At 40.2% G+C, this 6,201-nt stretch overlaps 1 pseudogene; it reads left to right on the forward strand.

The window, feature by feature from the left end:
* Positions 1-3,470: 3,470 nt before the first annotated feature.
* Positions 3,471-5,878, forward strand: LOC107479067 (uncharacterized; annotated as a pseudogene).
* The last annotated feature ends 323 nt before the right edge of the window (positions 5,879-6,201 follow it).

Here is a 6,201-nt window from a genome sequence, read left to right on the forward strand (position 1 = left end):
TACTAATATGCATAGTTGATATGTAATGCAAATTAATGATTAGGTTGAGAATTGTGTGAATTGTATGTTTGGTGTGTTGAGAATTTGATGAATTGGATAATGAGTATTGATTTGTGGAATATGCATCTAAACTGTGAATTTGGGCCGGAGGCCGCAAATCTTGGGCCGGAGGCCGGAAAGAGGTAAGAAAGGTAAGTTGATGTGTGTATTGTGTGATGATATAAGAGATTGGAGGAATTTTAGATATTGAATATGTGAATAATTGGTTTGGTTATTGAATAATAAGGTTTGAGGAATTGAAGTGTAGAATTTGATAGTTTTGGGTAAAATTGTGTAGATGAGGTAGGTTTGGTTTTGGTTGAGTGTAATTATGTGAATGTGGTTGGGTTGTGGTCATTTGGATGAGTGGAAATGAATTTGGCTTGTAAACATTAGAAAAATTGGTGATTTCTATTTTTGGGTAAAAACTGATTTTTTGACCAACTTTGGCAATCTGTAACTTGGTCCACGAAGTTCAGAATTCTTCAAAACTGAATTTTTATGAAAGTTTATTCAACGATCTTTCCAACGGTTCAAAAATGGTTGGAAAAGGAATTTTGTATAAGATGTGTGTTGGAAGTTTGAGGTTTAAAAATGAAATTCTGCAGCTTATTAACTTAGTAAAATTTTTGGCAAATCGTGCTTCCACGCGCATGCGTGGCCGACACGCACGCGTCACTCTCAAGTTTTACTCCCCCACGGGTGCACTTGGCCGACGCATACGCATCGCTGCACTGATACGAATGCCCAGTAAAAAATTCCGATAGTTGCGCGTGTACTATGCTGGTTTTCTGCGAGGAGCACAAAATGCACCCACGCGTGCGCATGGGCGACGCGCATGCGTCACTCTACGTTTTTTACTCCCACGCGTGCGCATGGGCGACGTGCACGCGTCACTTTGCTTTTCTGACTCCCATGCGTATGCGTGGGCAACGTACACGCATGACCCTGTTTTCAGCAAAAGTTGATTTTGAGTTTTTAAAGCCAAATTTCAGAACTTTAAGCCTTCATTCTCACCCTTTAAGTCCTAAATTCTTATAATATGCCTAGTAATGAAAAGAAGTTAGAACATGTGGTAACTTGTGGATGAAGTAAAGTGAGAAGCAATGATAAATGATGAGTAATGATGATTATATGAGTTGCTGAGGATGATGGTGAAAGTGTTGTGTATGTTATGAGTCGGATGGCTGTGATAAGCATTGAGATATGGCAGAGTATGTATATGTATATGATTAATGATGAAAAGATTATGATTAATTGAGGAAGTATAGAGATGGTGGTTTAAAAATGAATGTGACATGTGACCCCCTGGGTAGTAGGCAGTGGCGTTGTCCACTTGCTCCGGGTATGAGATGGGGAAGGAGAATTATGATAAATGAGTTTAATTATGGAGTTTTGAATGAATGTATGTCTGTGATACCTGGGTAGTAGTAAGGGTCGTGGTTCATCCTGCTTGCTCCGGGTCATTATTTGAGAATTGGTAATAATGAATAGTGATTATGAATGAATGTGGTAAATGAATAATGATGGAAAATGTTGAATGTGAGTATGCTTATGTTTTCTCTCTGGTTGTAATGATGACAAGGCACATATACCCTCTAATGGTGACAGGGCACGTACTCCCTCTAATGATATTAATGCGCAATAGATAGACTGTGCCCGGGTTAGCTACCGGATACGTCGGGTTGGCTTGATAACCGACAGATGATATCATCAGTCATAGGGCAGGCATATATCATTTGCATATGTTTGAATTGTTTGGGTTTGTCTATTTGTTTTATCATATATGCTATGTTACCTGACTATATGCTATCTGTTCTACTTGTGCCTTAATTGTGTATTACTTGTTTGTATTGATTGTGTTTGTACAACTGAGAGGTCCCTCGTACTGGTGTCGGTTAACGCTGAGGGCAGTTCTTATTGAAATGGAATAATGCTACGATTAATGTGAAATGATTATTACTGAATGAGATAATTTGAGCTCCCTGGATAAACACAGTGAAGTAATTTTACTTGCTCCAAGTAAGGATATGAAGTAATGATATAATATTGCTAAGAAAGAATAGTTGGCGATGGTTTTGTTTATAATTTTAATCCTGGTTTGTTGGAGAGTTAGAAAGTCGGGAAGCATGAGAAATATGAATTAGATTTAGCATTCCCTTATGACAGTTGCCTATTCATGGATTAACGAGAACCTAGGATGGATACATGGTGAAAAGAAGTTTAGGATGTTTAGTGAGTTTTTATTACAATGCATTGTATTTATTTGCCACTTTTACCGTACTGGGAACCCATGGGTCGGGGATTCTCATTCCGTATATATCTCTTGTTTTTTAGATGCAGGTCCAGGTGCTCAGAAGTGAGCTGTGGTTCATTTGAGAGATGGCGAAGATTTTTATATTCTCCACTTTATATTTTGCTCAGAATCTCTCAACCTTTATTTTGAAAAGCTTATATTATGTATTGAACTCTTTTGAACTTGCCTACAGAGGCTCTTATGTTTCTTTTGGGAGAGATTAGAAGATTCTGTTGTCAACTATTGTTATACTGTACCCTAGCCGACCTAAACTTCGCGAGTCGCGACTAGTGACTATTTACTTATGTTATATATCTATATATTGTTCTTCTCTTAATCTCTTTTATGCCTTTATCAGTATATCACTCTCGACTTCACGCTTTATCTTTTAGTTGTCGATGCGTGAGTGATACGACTTTGCGATCTTATTTTTAATCTTTTCAGACTTCTCGACTAATACTCCTTTCAATTATACTTATAATTATGTAGTAAAAAATCTACCTGAAAATCGTACCACCGTAATTCATTGACTTATGACTCGAGCGTTTATGACTCGAGCGTAAGAATTTGAATATTAGGGTATTACATATTACAATTTGTAAATAACTATTTTCATAAAGTTAGCTCTAATAAATAATTTTTATAAAGTCAAAATTTTATTAAGAATATTGCTACACATTTAAATTAAATCTTTTTATTAACTAAGTTCAATTAAATTAGTTTAACATAATAAAAATTAATTATGACTAATATTATTTCAAGTCTTATTATTTAAATTAATTAGATTTAACTCATAAAAAAAATTTTAAATTGTTACTCTTTTACTAAACTACTTGAACTAAGAATCTAAATAATTTAAAAAATACTAAAAATTATAGCACAAATACTGGTAAGAATTTAACTTTTGTGAATTTTGTAATTGGACTCTAGGAATAAAAATAATCAATTTTGGCTGACAAAAAAAGGTTCAAACCTATTTTCTCAAAGAGTTAGAAAAGATAAATACTTAGAGAAATTCTAGATGCAAGGATTCGAGTTTAGGAAAGTTTAATAAAAAGTGCATGTATAATTGTCACTCTTAAGTATAAATCATATGATATCACTTAATTACCTGTCCCGTCGTATAAAGCTGGTTGTCACAGCCATACAATTTTTAAATTGCCACATAAACTTCACCTTATGCCCCTGTACCTATCAAACAACCAAAAATAAATCAGAACAAATAAACACAAAACATAGCCACAACCACCACCACCACACAAAAAAACACACACAGCAATAACCTTCTCTCACCTCTGCCAGTGGCATCACCACCTCCACCGTCGCCGCCACCACCATGCCTTATAATCACTACCACCGTCGCCCGTGGAACTCCTCACCGCCCTTCATGAGCCCTCCACTTCTAATCATTCTTGTGCCTATAATCGCCATAGCTCTGCTCTTTCTAGTCGTGCCGCCACTCCTCTCCGCCACCACCAACGTTCTCCGGCCATCTTCCGTCGTCAAAAAGAGCTGGGACTCACTCAACATCCTCCTCGTTGTGTTCGCTATCCTCTGCGGCGTTTTCGCCAGGCGAAACGACGACGAATCGCCACCTCCATACGACCACGTCGTTTCGGATCAAAACGCTGCGTTTCGTAAAATGCCTTCTTCGGGAGAAAGAGAAAGAGAGGGAGAGGGAGAGGGAGAAGGAAGTGGTTATGTTTCGCAGCAGTGGTTTGGGTTTGCTGGGGAGAGGAAGGGTTATGAGACCACTCCGATCCAGGTTCAGTCACCGGCAACCGGCGTTACACGGTTGAGAAGGAACAGCAGCTCATATCCAGATCTAAGGAGCTGGGAAACCAGCGATGACCGGTTCAGGTTTCGATTCTATGACGACTTTGAAATCGACAAGCAGTTTCGCTCCCCCGCCAGGCATCAGTTTGCCACCGTGGACCGACGCACGCGGTGGCCGGGACCAAAAGATGGAGAAGTTCACGAACTTCACATTAAAGAAATTCCAGTTGATACCTTCCTGGCTAGCTCATCTCCTCCACCTCCGGAACCGCCACCGAGATCATCGGCGCCCCCGACGCCTCCTCCTCCCCCGCCGCCGCCGCCACCACCTCCTCCTCAGCCGGCGGATACTCGTCGGAAGCCAAGACGAACACGAACATATGAGAAAGAAGACAGTGTTACCGAGATAACCGAGCTCGACAATGATCGCAAGTTCACGAGTGTACGGTCTCCGCCGCTAGCTCCTTCGACGCCGGCCCCTCCTCCACCGCTGGCTCCGGTGAAGACGCGATCGAATCACAAGCGCGGTAAGAGCGAACAAAGGAAGAGCACCGTGAAGAGAGACATAGCAACAGTTTGGGCTTCGGTACTCTCCAACCAGAGAAAGAGGAAGACAAAGCAGAAAACCAAGAACGAACACAATCAAAATTTCAATCACAATTACTATAACGTTATTAATGAGTTAACAAATAGTAATATGAGACCACCACTGTCGCCTGCACCTGCGCCTCCGCCACCCCCACCCCCACCTCCGCCGCCATCTTCGGTTTTCCAGAGTTTACACGGAGATGGTCAAAATGGAAGAAACCGATCCCTCCTCCGCCACCTCCGCCTAGTGCGGCAGATCCACCGGAAGAATCTCTTCGGCGCAGAAACGCTGGGAGGCCGCCATTGCCGAACAGAGCCAGCACCTATAACGACGAGGCAGTAAACGCCGGGAACCAGTCGCCGCTGATTCCGGTTCCGCCACCGCTTCCTCCGTTCAAAATGCCGGCAATGAAGTTCCTGGTCCGTGGCGATTTTGTTAAAATACGTAGCAACCAGAGCTCGCGATCCAGCTCAAGGTGTAGCTCGCCGGAACGGTACGGGGTCGAAGAATCTGAAACGATTGAAACAACTGATTCCGTTACTAACCCCGTTACAGATCGTAACGGCGAGGTGAGTGGGTCCGTTTTCTGTCCCAGCCCCGACGTTAACGTAAAGGCTTCAACGTTCATTGCTAGGCTAAGAGGAGAATGGAAGCTTGAGAAGCTCAATTCCTTGAAGGAGAAAGGCAATGGCTCATTGCCTTTTAGAGGTTAAAACTTGTAAAAAGATAAAATGAAATTAAATTAGGCTCTAGTTATGGTATTTTTAGTTCAGTTATTAGAGCCTATAAAAAAGAAGAATGTTTGGCTGTTTGGCTGTTTGCACTGTTTCACTAGCTTGCTACTTTCATATGGGAGAGACTGCTATGGTTGATTGAGGTAACATTTTCGTTATTATGGTACTGAAAATGCATTAGTGTTTGCATAACAGATTTGTATAGGAGGAAGATCAGATGAACTGGGCTCTGATTGTATTTTTTTTGACGTCCTATTGGAGCCACTGGTAGAAGTTTGTACGTTTCTATGATGTGATATTATGCACCCAACCGCTGATTGTAATATTTTTTTCTTTCAAATACCTTTTTTGGTCTATTTTTGTCATTGTCTCCCGTTGTTTTGGTCTTGGGAGTAAAAGTATTGTATTTTTGCTGAATATAATAAAGTATGGTGTTTTAGTGAATAGTATATGTTTTTATATTTTTATTACATTGAAACTGAGCTGGATAGATTTATCTACATACTACAAAGACTTACTGTTTTGCTTTGTAGATATTTTCAGGGGACCTTTCTTTCTTTGTGACGTTTACATAAAGAATAATAAAGGATCACAAAGTTAAGAAAAGTGGTTTTAATTTTCAGTTTGGTGGTACCATAATAAGAACTGTCAATATCCCAATTCATGCAAACAAAACCCAAATCACAAACACATTATAAGAAAGAAAGAAAGAAAGAAAAGCTTTATTTAAATTAACCTAACCATATTCTGGCTTGTGGTTGGGTGGA

Source organism: Arachis duranensis, chromosome 3 (genome assembly GCF_000817695.3).
Source record: "Arachis duranensis cultivar V14167 chromosome 3, aradu.V14167.gnm2.J7QH, whole genome shotgun sequence".
Taxonomy (NCBI): Eukaryota; Viridiplantae; Streptophyta; class Magnoliopsida; order Fabales; family Fabaceae; genus Arachis; species Arachis duranensis.